We start from the raw sequence: 13,122 nt of genomic DNA, 5'->3' as shown, positions 1-13,122 counted from the left end.
CTCCCCCAGCACTCCCGCCATGTCCCGCCCAAATGGATTGCAGAACGTCACATTTCACTGCAGACTACTAAGTGGAGGATACAGCCCCTGCGGAATACACTCCCTGACTGCTCTTTCTGTAGCATCACTGTTGGCATAAGGCTCACTCTCCCAATTTAATCCACCCCTCCCTTTAACTGATGAGCATCATCAGTTCAGTGTATAGTGTAACCCATTTATTACTGTGCTGCTTCTTTCTTAAAGGGGTACCCCCAGGCATTAATATTTTTTCAGATATTGTATGGGTTGCATAAAGTTTATTAATAAACAGCCTATTCTCACCTACTAAGCTCCCTCGGGGGTCTTTGTGTCACGGCATCGAGGTCCTCCATCAACCACTATCTCTGGTCACAGCCCCGTCCAGCTTCAGGTCAGTGATAGGCTATGTGTAACTGTCCAGACAGATCAGTGTCAGAAGAATCAGCCATAGTGTTCAGCACAGGACCCCCAGGGGAATAATAGGTTATGAATGTAGATATATATACAATATAATCCACTGCACATAGTGATATCCTCCTATCTGCCACCACCACTGGGGGAGCTCAGGAGCACACTGAATTTGCATGGAGCTGAATGTAAAAAGAGCTCCCCCTAGAGGTGGAATACTGAAATCTATAGGGGAAGGAGCAGGCACTTAAAGGGGTTATCCAGCACTACAAAAACATGGCCACTTTTCCCCCTACTGTTGTCTCCAGTTCAGGTGCAGTTTGCAATTAAGCTCCATTTACTTCAATGGGACGGAGTTTCAAAACCCCACCCCAACTGGAGACAACAGTAGGGGGAAGTGGCCATGTTTCTGTAGCGCTGGATAACCACTTTAACTACCCCTGTGGCTCTCCATCTGTTGTACCACCACCACAACTCTCACCATGTCTGGGTAGCCTATGGAACTAGTAGAAGCCCTAAGGTCCACTGCCCCAGGTGACTCTCCTGCCTGGTCTCTATGACTGAGGCTGTGATGGTTATATATGGTGCAGGTGGAGTGGTCACTACTGTGTCAGCTGAGCTGTGATCCAGACAGTAAGCTGAGCAGTCTCTCGTCCTCTAGTTCCAGTCTCTCCACCATGACACCGCATGCCTTCTCGTCCTCTAGTTCCAGTCTCTCCACCATGACACCCCATGCCTTCTCATCCTCTAGTTCCAGTCTCTCCACCATGACACCGCATGCCTTCTCGTCCTCTAGTTCCAGCCTCTCCACCATGACACCGCATGCCTTCTCGTCCTCTAGTTCCAGCCTCTCCACCATGACACCGCATGCCTTCTCGTCCTCTAGTTCCAGTCTCTCCACCATGACACCGCATGCCTTCTCGTCCTCTAGTTCCAGTCTCTCCATGACACCACATGCCTTCTCGTCCTCTAGTTCCAGTCTCTCCATGACACCCCATGCCTTCTCGTCCTCTAGTTCCAGTCTCTCCATGACACCACATGCCCTCTCGTCCTCTAGTTCCAGTCTCTCCACCATGACACCACACGCCTTCTCGTCCTCTAGTTCCAGTCTCTCCACCATGACACCACATGCCCTCTCGTCCTCTAGTTCCAGTCTCTCCATGACACCACATGCCTTCTCGTCCTCTAGTTCCAGTCTCTCCACCATGACACCACATGCCTTCTCGTCCTCTAGTTCCAGTCTCTCCACCATGACACCGCATGCCTTCTCGTCCTCTAGTTCCAGTCTCTCCACCATGACACCACATGCCTTCTCGTCCTCTAGTTCCAGTCTCTCCACCATGACACCACATGCCTTCTCGTCCTCTAGTTCCAGTCTCTCCACCATGACACCACATGCCTTCTCGTCCTCTAGTTCCAGTCTCTCCATGACACCCCATGCCTTCTCGTCCTCTAGTTCCAGTCTCTCCATGACACCACATGCCTTCTCGTCCTCTAGTTCCAGTCTCTCCATGACACCATATGCCTTCTCGTCCTCTTCTGTCCCATCACCTTTCCTGTAGATCAGAGCCCCCATCTGTTCTCCTATCCATCGCCGTGTATATTCACAGCCAGCTTCTCTCCATGTCTATCACTTGTTGTCTATCCCACAGTCCCTGTATCGTCTCCTTGCCTATCTAGATCATTCCAGCATCTTCCCTCCATGTCCTCTAGATCCAGCTATAGTCGGCACTATGATCAGTCACATGAGCAGTAGACTTTTCCCATGGACACCTTGTTCTCCGTGTCATGAAAATCTCTGCTCGTCTCCATTATTCTGGTATAATTGACGGCTCACCACCATGAATGTCACTTGTTTGATTTTCCATCTTTCACTCATAACATCCCTTCTGCTCTAGGTCAGTCCATTGGCCTTTATGACTGTCACTTGTCATCTATATCCTGAGCAGAGGAGGAGGAGTATACAAACCCATAACACAGAAATACAAGGTATTCTTCCTACATAATCATAAGACTGTACGCAGCCATAGAGACCACAAGACCGGAGCCCAAATCACAAGGGGGAACTTAAAAGATCTACAGGATGGAACTCAGGATCAGTGATGTATGTACACAGTGACCTCACCAGCAGAATAGTGAGTGCAGCTCTGCAGTATAATACAGGATGTAACTCAGGATCAGTAATGTAATGTATGTACACAGTGACCTCACCAGCAGAATAGTGAGTGCTGCTCTGGAGTATAATACAGGATGCAACTCAGGATCAGTAATGCAATGTATGTACACAGTGACCCCACCAGCAGAAAAGTGAGTGCAGCTCTGGGGTATAATACAGGTTGTAACTCAGGATCAGTAATGTAATGTATGTACCCAGTGACCCCACCAGCAGAATAGTGAGTGCAGCTCTGGGGTATAATGCAGGATGTAACTCAGGATCAGTAATGTAATGTATGTACACAGTGACCTTACCTGCAGAAAAGTGAGTGCAGCTCTGGAGTATAATACGGTATAAGTAATGTAATGTATGCTAATTATATACAATGAAACCTTGGATTACAAGGCCTGAGAGTGCTTTGTAAGACAAGCGAATAATTAAAAAAAAAAAAAACACTAACTCTGTAAACAAGCAAGATTTATTATGAGCCCCCCTGTGCCCCCATCCTGATACTGTACTGGATGGTGGCCCTCTCAATCAAACCCACTGCTACCTGATCAACTCTGCCGGTGATCAGGCTCCTTCCAGCTCTCCTACCATGCCCGTCCACTTCACTGCTGATTTAATTTTTGCCCCCTCTCTCCAGGCTAGTAGCACTAGTAGCAGCACCAGCAGGTTTGCAGCCACCTGGGGACTTGTGTGTGGAGGGAGAGGTAACTGATTAACCCCTTCTTTACTGATACAGTGCTCTTTAATCATACGGAACACCTTACCCGCCTTATTTTTGAGCTGCGGCATGAATTGTCTGCATTTCAATTACTTCTTATGGGAAAATTTGCTTTGTTATACGAGTGATTTGGATTACAAGCGCGTTCCCGCAACAAATTACCTTCATAATCCAAGGTTCCACGGTACGTGTAAATGAATGCTATTTTACAGTGTATAGGTGTAATTTACACATTTACATTTCAATAATATAAGAATGAACAGCCCCTGCAGCTCAGAGCTCTCTGGGACCTGTAGTTCCACACACTGGCTGAGCCCGCCCCTCTCTCCCCCCGCACCTCCTTAGAGGCGGCAGAGACTGCATGTAGTGTATACCCCCCTCCATCTCCCTGCAGCTCTGGAGCCTGAGGAGTCAGCAGCACCATTACAGCCTGATCATAAAACTGCACTGATGGATTCCCTGTATCTCTGAGGTGCTTTGAAATCTAAACATGAAGTACAACCTAAGTGAGAATGTAATACTGACACTCTCTGTGCTCTTCGCATTTCATCAACTATTACACCGAGAGGACGGACGTACAGGTGAGAATTGTATTCACTGCGAATGAAACAAATTCTCCTTAACCCCTTCACGCCTGTGAGACAGGAAACCAATTATTAATTAAAGTCTCCCTGTCATTAGAACTTTCAGAATCTGAATCAGCAGGGAATGTGATATAAAACATGTCCGCAATTTACATTCATTATCTTTTTATTAGTTATCATGCTTTTAAACAAAGCTATACTTACTGTATCCAGGTCCAGTCTCCTGAAGGCAGCTATATAACAGCTATACTTACTGTATCCAGGTCCAGTCTCCTGAAGGCAGCTATATAACAGCTATACTTACTGTATCCAGGTCCAGTCTCCTGAAGGCAGCTATATAAAACAGTTATACTTACTGTATCCGGTCCAGTCTCCTGAAGGCAGCTATATAACAGTATACTTACTGTATCCAGGTCCAGTCTCCTGAAGGCAGCTATATACCAGCTATAATCACTGTATCCAGGTCCAGTCTCCTGAAGGCAGCTATATAACAGCTATACTTACTGTATCCAGGTCCAGTCTCCTGAAGGCAGCTATATAACAGCTATACTTACTGTATCCAGGTCCAGTCTCCTGAAGGCTGCTATATATCAGCTATACTTACTGTATCCAGGTCCAGTCTCCTGAAGGCTGCTATATACCAGCTATAATCACTGTATCCAGGTCCAGTCTCCTGAAGGCAGCTATATACCAGCTATACTTACGGTATCCAGGTCCAGTCTCCTGAAGCTATTTAGTTTTGCGCTGGTTAGACACATGAAGTCCCGGCCTGTACAGAGAGTCACAGCTCATACATCAATCTCATGACTGCCTCCTCTGTGAGCGCCCAGATGAAACACGGGACTTTCTGTATTTAGACTTTTCTTTCAGATTCTAAATGCGGTAAGTGCCGTGTGTTCCGTGATAACTTAAAAAAAATTTAAGTTGCAAATATTATTTATATCACATCTCCTGTTGATTAAGACTATTAAGACTGACTAAGAGCTATACCGACAGGTAAACTTTTTAACCTTATAAAGGGACCCTTAAGGGGAGGGGGTGAATGTATATGACTGATCACCCTGGGGTCAGGTGCAGAGAACTCTGGATAGTACAGGCAACATATAACATGACATGCTGACAATCTAATGGATGGGTCTGATCTGGCTGCTCTGGATCATGAAAGGTAGTCCCCAGCATGGAACCCCGCGGCATACAGATATTGGTTGTCTTGGTGAGAGGTTCCCATTTGGAAACACCATATGGATGTACACTATAGATTATTCTCCAATCACATCTAGAGCTGCATTCATATTATGCACTGCAGGCTGGTCATGGGGAGGAGGTGGATGAAGATTCCTCTCTCCCTCACTACAGAAGGCATGACTGGAAACTAACCAGTAGGGGGCAGCAGGGAACATGAGGACCTGCAGGAAACAAACAAAACTGTGGATGTGACTAAAACACAAGGCATGCTCTCCAGTTTATATATACACAGAATATTCCCTTTATCAGTCCCAGGGCCCTCCAAGAATTGTCTCTCCCCTGAATGGACATAGCACCCATGACCCGCAGTACAGCATAAAATCTGAGGATCAGTTTTCGTGTGAATCTACATTAGATAGGAAAATACAGGCCTGGTCATCTGGGCTACACGAGCCGGGCAGGGAGCAGGGCAGAGTGTATACAGGGAGCAGGGCAGAGAGTAGACAGGGAGCAGGGCAGAGTGTAGACAGGGAGCAGGGCAGAGAGTAGACAGGGAGCAGGGCAGAGAGTAGACAGGGAGCAGGGCAGAGAGTAGACAGGGAGCAGGGCAGAGATTAGACAGGGAGCAGGGCAGAGAGTAGACAGGGAGCAGGGCAGAGAGTAGACAGGGAGCAGGGCAGAGAGTAGACAGGGAGCAGGGCAGAGTGTATACAGGGAGCAGGGCAGAGAGTAGACAGGGAGCAGGGCAGAGTGTAGACAGGGAGCAGGGCAGAGAGTAGACAGGGAGCAGGGCAGAGAGTAGACAGGGAGCAGGGCAGAGTGTAGACAGGGAGCAGGGCAGAGTGTAGACAGGGAGCAGGGCAGAGAGTAGACAGGGAGAAGGAGAGAGAGTAGACAGAGAACGGAGCAATTGAGGCAAACAATCCAGGAAAAGGGGATCCTGAAGTCAGACGGTTCCAGATCTCTGTGGATAAACGTGGCCGCTCAGAGAGATCTCTGAGGATAAACATGGCCGCTCAGAGAGATCTCTGAGGATAAACATGGCCGCTCAGAGAGATCTCTGTGGTGCCATACTAATGGGGTTCAGAATTTGGCAACATGTGGATGGACATTTGGACAGAACGGCTTATCTAAGCATTGCGGAGACCATATTTATTTCTTACTGGCAGCTGTTTCCCCTTAGGTAGAAGGAGACAGTCAGCAGGACAATGCACCGTCCACCAAGGTCGTATAGGCATGGACTGGCTCCAGGAACATGGCAGGAAGATTTCCCTTCTCTTGGCCTTCACAGTCTCCAGATGTTAATCCTATAGACGACACTGGGATGAGATAGACCAGGTTGCTCAGGACACATCAGGACCTCCATCTAATGTGCGGATAGAACTGAGAAAGGTCCAACATGCCACTATATGGGGGAGGTGTGATATGGGGGACACTGGGTGTAGATCAGCCTTGTAATAGGATGATCATGGAACGCTCTGCAGACTCCTGCTCCCACCTCTCAGCAGCGATGAGACTTTTTGTTTCTGCACCGCATTTGGTCACAGAGCGGGTGATTTATGGCATTGAGGAGAAGCGTGCTCGCGGTGCATACTATGAGTTAAGTGAGCACCAACACATGGCGCTGCTAATGGATAAATGATGGGTTCGCTCCAAAATTTCAGCAACATTAGGTGGGTATAGACCTGTGACAGGAACGGGACAGGGTGACCCTGATGCTTCCTCCAAAACAAAGCAGCAAAAACTAGTGCAAACAAAAACCTTCACATTATCCTGGAGCGACGGCTTCTCGTATCTACAGGCAGAAGAGCCGAATAATGGCTGCACTGTGTGAGGAGCAGACCGGTGGGCAGAACAATGGCATACATGACCCAGATAACAGATTATTTAGAGGCCTACTAACTAATTCACCTCTCGGGTCATTCATCAACATCTCCTCAGTGGGAGGAGGAAGAAAAAATATAAGAATCCAGGACAGAACTTGTGGGGAAGGCTGAGCCGATAATGCGGCGGCTCCTGCACATATTCCCACAACGTTGCTCTATTTTCTCCCTGTGCCTGGTTAAAATGCAGACGACGGCTTTATAAATCTCGCTCCAGCTGCTTACGAGTCCGCTGTGAACACATAAGCCCTGTGGGCTGTTATGTGGACGCAGAACAGTAACGGTGGTGCCCGTGTGCGGACATCAGACACAACGTCAGTGCAACTGTGAGGACCACGTATGGTAACACACCCAAGCAAGGGGGGACCACGTATGGTAACACACCCAAGCAAGGGGGGACCACGTATGGTAACACACCCAAGCAAGGGGGGACCACGTATGGTAACACACCCAAGCAAGGGGGGACCACGTATGGTAACACACCCAAGCAAGGGGGGGTCCGAAATCCTCCTGTAATATCCTCCAGGGACTGTCCCAGCTTCACATACATCATGTTTATGAGTTTACATTGTGTTATGGTTCCTCCTTATTGTGCGATTTCTGCTTTCAGTCAGGGACTAACAACAATCTTGTATATGCAGTACAGCTCCTAAGAACCTGCTATAGGGAGTACAGCTCCTAAGAACCTGCTATAGGGAGTACAGCTCCTAAGAACCTGCTATAGGGAGTACAGCTCCTAAGAACCTGCTATATGCAGTACAGCTCCTAAGAACCTGCTATAGGGAGTACAGCTCCTAAGAACCTGCTATATGCAGTACAGCTCCTAAGAACCTGCTATAGGGAGTACAGCTCCTAAGAACCTGCTATAGGGAGTACAGCTCCTAAGAACCTGCTATAGGGAGTACAGCTCCTAAGAACCTGCTATAGGGAGTACAGCTCCTAAGAACCTGCTATATGGAGTACAGCTCCTAAGAACCTGCTATAGGCAGTACAGCTCCTAAGAACCTGCTATAGGGAGTACAGCTCCTAAGAACCTTCTATATGGAGTACAGCTCCTAAGAACCTGCTATAGGGAGTACAGCTCCTAAGAACCTGCTATATGGAGTACAGCTCCTAAGAACCTGCTATAGGGAGTACAGCTCCTAAGAACCTGCTATAGGGAGTACAGCTCCTAAGAACCTGCTATATGGAGTACAGCTCCTAAGAACCTGCTATAGGGAGTACAGCTCCTAAGAACCTGCTATAGGGAGTACAGCTCCTAAGAACCTGCTATAGGGAGTACAGCTCCTAAGAACCTTCTATATGGAGTACAGCTCCTAAGAACCTGCTATAGGGAGTACAGCTCCTAAGAACCTGCTATATGGAGTACAGCTCCTAAGAACCTGCTATAGGGAGTACAGCTCCTAAGAACCTGCTATATGGAGTACAGCTCCTAAGAACCTGCTATAGGGAGTACAGCTCCTAAGAACCTGCTATAGGGAGTACAGCTCCTAAGAACCTGCTATAGGGAGTACAGCTCCTAAGAACCTGCTATAGGGAGTACAGCTCCTAAGAACCTGCTATATGGAGTACAGCTCCTAAGAACCTGCTATAGGGAGTACAGCTCCTAAGAACCTGCTATAGGGAGTACAGCTCCTAAGAACCTGCTATAGGGAGTACAGCTCCTAAGAACCTGCTATATAGAGTACAGCTCCTAAGAACCTGCTATATGCAGTACAGCTCCTAAGAACCTGCTATATGCAGTACAGCTCCTAAGAACCTGCTATATGGAGTACAGCTCCTAAGAACCTGCTATAGGGAGTACAGCTCCTAAGAACCTGCTATAGGGAGTACAGCTCCTAAGAACCTGCTATATGCAGTACAGCTCCTAAGAACCTGCTATAGGGAGTACAGCTCCTAAGAACCTGCTATAGGGAGTACAGTTCCTAAGAACCTGCTTACACAGTGAAGATGATGATGTGTGAGCTGAACTTGACTCGGGAATCGGATTGTTCATTATTTGAATATCATTGGCTGGAGAAGTTTAATGCATGGAGCGGGCCCTAGGGAGTGCCCTAGGACAGGGCCGCATGAAGCTTCTCCGGATGCCTGAAGTCAAATACCGAACTATCAAACTCGAGCATGCTCCAGTCACGCTCATCTCTTGTACAGTCCTTTCTCCCATCCTGTATGTGGGTCAGAGCAGGGAAAGTGTCATTCACTGCTACAGTGTAAAAAACCTACCAGCCACTGGAAACAGTCAGCAAGCTTGTAGAAAGACACCCATGATCACTTAACTAAGCCCCTATAATGTGCATGTAGGAGGAAGAGTCCTCCTACATATATATGTGCACAGCTAACTGTAAATATGACACTTCCTACAATACAAGTCACCAGAAGAAGCTCAGAACAGACACTGAACAAGCAGGCAAACAGTAGCCTCACCAGTAGAATAGTGAGTGCTGCTCTGGAGCATATACAGGATGTAACTCAGGATCAGTAATGTACAGTACATACACAGTGACCCCACCAGTAGAATAGTGAGTGCTGCTCTGGAGCATATACAGGATGTAACTCAGGATCAGTAATGTACAGTACATACACAGTGACCCCACCAGCAGAATAGTGAGTGCTGCTCTGGAGTATAATATAGGACGTAACTCAGGATCTGTAATGTAATGTATGTACACAGTGACCCCACCAGCAGAATAGTGAGTGCAGCTCTGGAGTATAATGCAGGATGTAACTCAGGATCAGTAATGTAATGTATGTACACAGTGACCCCACCATCAGAATAGTGAGTGCAGCTCTGGAGGGCACATGACATCTAGATACATGGATTGGGGCCTGGCTCATGCGAGCAGAATACTTACAGTGGTTTCTTTCCTAGTAATGGATCCTCTCCATCTTCCCTGTAGTCACAGACCAGTCTCATTTTGGGATTGCGCACTCTTACATACATCACTGACTGCCTTCCTGGTGTTGTCCATTGTATCCCCGCTGTGTGTTGACACACGGGGGAGGCTCAGGGTAGGTGTTATCAGCGCTTCTAAGAGCTGAATTTAAGGTTTTAATAACATTTTAATAAATCCATTCCGACTCTTTCATTTGCTCTTCGCTATAATGTGCATATTCTTAATTATACATTTGCTCAGTCATTGCTCAGGATTCTCTAATTACTTTCATGCAGCCACATTTCTCATAGAGACGTCTGCAGTGACAGGGGCTTTTGCAGCGGATCCAGAGTGTGTGCACTTAAAGTGGAAGACACAGCAAATGAGGGCACAAAAAGTTACTGAACACATTCAGGGGAGGGGTGACAGCACCATTCAGGGGGATCATCCGCACCCTAATAACCCAGATCAGCAGTGGGTGCTGCTATCACTATGGACAATGTAACTAACCAGAATCCTATCATCAAAAGTTTTGAAACTTTATATTTTTTAGAATATCCAGAAGTCCAGAAGCTGAAAACCTGGAAGGACCTAAAATACTGCACAACTGTGGGTTCTAGTAACCTGAAGAGCTTGTATTCAAAGCAAACACATTGTGCCAAAGCCATAAAACCAGGGCTCTCCCCAACCCATGGCTCCAGCAGGCACCAAACTACAACTCCTAACATGTCCTAACAGCATATTCCACCATGTGCAGCAACACTACAACTGCCAGCATGCTCCAACAGCCTGTTCACCACCCCATCCAACAGTTGGAGCATGCTGGGAGTTGTAGTTTCCCAACTGCTGGATGGTGTGGTGGACAGGCTGTTGGAGCATGCTGGGAGTTGTAGTTTCCCAGTTGTTGGATGGGGTGGTGAACAGGCTGTTTGAGCATGCTGGGGGTTGTAGTTTCCCAGTTGTTGGATGGGGTGGTGAACAGGCTGTTGGCGCATACTGGGAGTTGAAGTCTCCCAATTGTTGGATGAGGTGGTGAGCATGCTGGGAGTTGTAGTTTCCCAACAGCCTGTTCACCACCCCATCCAACAACTGGGAAAATACAACTGCCAGCATGCCTTGACAGACTTTGACTGGGGGGGGCACAAGATATTGGATTCGTGGGGGTCCGACTCCTGGCACTCCTGCAGATCAGCTTATTGTTGGGGGCTGCTGTACGAGCCTTGTGGCCCTTTGTCATCCCACCAGGTAATCAGGTGTAGCTAGTATTGTAGTTGTCCCATTGAATTTAAAGGAATGACCCACACTACCGATACAGCCGCTTCTCAGGGTACAGCACTGTGCCCGGGACATGGAGGAGAAGAGGTTGTGTTACTTGCCTGAATGCAGCAGCCCCTTTAATCGGCGGAGGTGATGATCCAGCATGTGACCAAAACAGCATAATGGCGGATTAACAGTAAGTTACCTGATAGTTCGGCATTTTCCACAGTGTGAGCTACGAGCCATTCATCTGAAATGCAAAAAATATCCAAATATTAAGAATCACTTAAAAGCCGTGTAAATTAGTGATAAAACCGTACGCACGCTTATCAGCTACACCGCGGCAGCTACCACAGGTTCCAGCCGGCGCCTGCACACAATGCCTCCTCCAATGATTTATCTACCGCAATATGATGTTATTTTGTAATTGACCCCAATAACAATAATGCGGCCCCTCCCCCGTCCCCGAGCGCCGGGTTTTATGTCCTGTAGTACAATTGATTACTTTGAGGATTACACGGAGCTGGCGCTCTTTTATCCATTCTTGCTGAGCTGGCCGGTGTGCACCCCCCATCACTCCCCTCAGCTCATACACATGTGCCAGTAATGTAACCGCACGGCACAGCCGAGGATAAATCCGTTATCCCAGAAAACAGCCAGCTGCAAAATCCGACTGGTGAATACAGAGTGGCGATAAGCTGCTGATCCCCCCCTCACCTTCTTTCTCTCCACTTCCCTATGAATCCATTTCCCCTGTACAGATTTTCAGTATCGCATCTCTAGTGTTACACGGCATGAATCCAGGCGTCTTCATCACCTATACAGGAACTCACACAGGTAATGTCACCTGTACAGGAGGGCAATGACACAGGTAACTTCACCTATACAGGAGCCCCCACACACAGGTAACATCACCTATACAGGAGCCCACACACAGGTAACATCACCTATACAGGAGCTCACACACACAGGTAACATCACCTATACAGGAGCCCAAACACACAGGTAACATCACCTATACAGGAGCCCACACACACAGGTAACATCACCTATACAGGAGCCCACACACAGGTAACATCACCTATACAGGAGCCCACACACACAGGTAACACCACCTATACAGGAGCCCCCACACAGGTAACATCACCTATACAGGAGCCCACACACACACACACACACACACAGGTAACATCACCTATACAGGAGCCCAAACACACAGGTAACATCACCTATACAGGAGCCCACACACACACACACACACAGGTAACATCACCTATACAGGAGCCCACACACACACACACACACAGGTAACATCACCTATACAGGAGCCCACACACACAGGTAACATCACCTATACAGGAGCCCCCACACACAGGTAACATCACCTATACAGGAGCCCAAACACACAGGTAACATCACCTATACAGGAGCCCAAACACACAGGTAACATCACCTATACAGGAGCTCACACACACAGGTAACATCACCTATACAGGAGCCCAAACACACAGGTAACATCACCTATACAGGAGCTCACACACACAGGTAACATCACCTATACAGGAGCCCCCACACACACACAGGTAACATCACCTATACAGGAGCCCCCACACACACACAGGTAACATCACCTATACAGGAGCCCCCACACACACACAGGTAACATCACCTATACAGGAGCCCCCACACACACACAGGTAACATCACCTATACAGGAGCCCCCACACACACACAGGTAACATCACCTATACAGGAGCCCCCACACACACACAGGTAACATCACCTATACAGGAGCCCCCACACACACACAGGTAACATCACCTATACAGGAGCCCCCACACAGGTAACATCACCTATACAGGAGCCCCCACACACAGGTAACATCACCTATACAGGAGCCCACACACACAGGTAACATCACCTATACAGGAGCCCACACACACAGGTAACATCACCTATACAGGAGCCCACACACACACAGGTAACATCACCTATACAGGAGCCCCCACACACACACAGGTAACATCACCTA

The 13,122-nt window shown here is 47.9% G+C and overlaps 1 protein-coding gene across 1 annotated transcript in view; it reads right to left on the bottom strand.

Moving 5' to 3' along the window:
- Positions 1-9,975, bottom strand: part of IGSF21 (immunoglobin superfamily member 21) — a 426,683-nt gene extending 416,708 nt beyond the window's left edge. The window contains exon 1 of the mRNA XM_069947004.1: positions 9,813-9,975. The gene's annotated coding sequence lies outside the window, so the exon portion shown is untranslated. The remainder of the gene's footprint in view (positions 1-9,812) is intronic.
- Between the last annotated feature and the right edge of the window lie 3,147 nt (positions 9,976-13,122).

Source organism: Dendropsophus ebraccatus, chromosome 12 (genome assembly GCF_027789765.1).
Source record: "Dendropsophus ebraccatus isolate aDenEbr1 chromosome 12, aDenEbr1.pat, whole genome shotgun sequence".
Taxonomy (NCBI): domain Eukaryota; kingdom Metazoa; phylum Chordata; class Amphibia; order Anura; family Hylidae; genus Dendropsophus; species Dendropsophus ebraccatus.
This window is presented reverse-complemented; position numbering and strand designations above follow the sequence as displayed.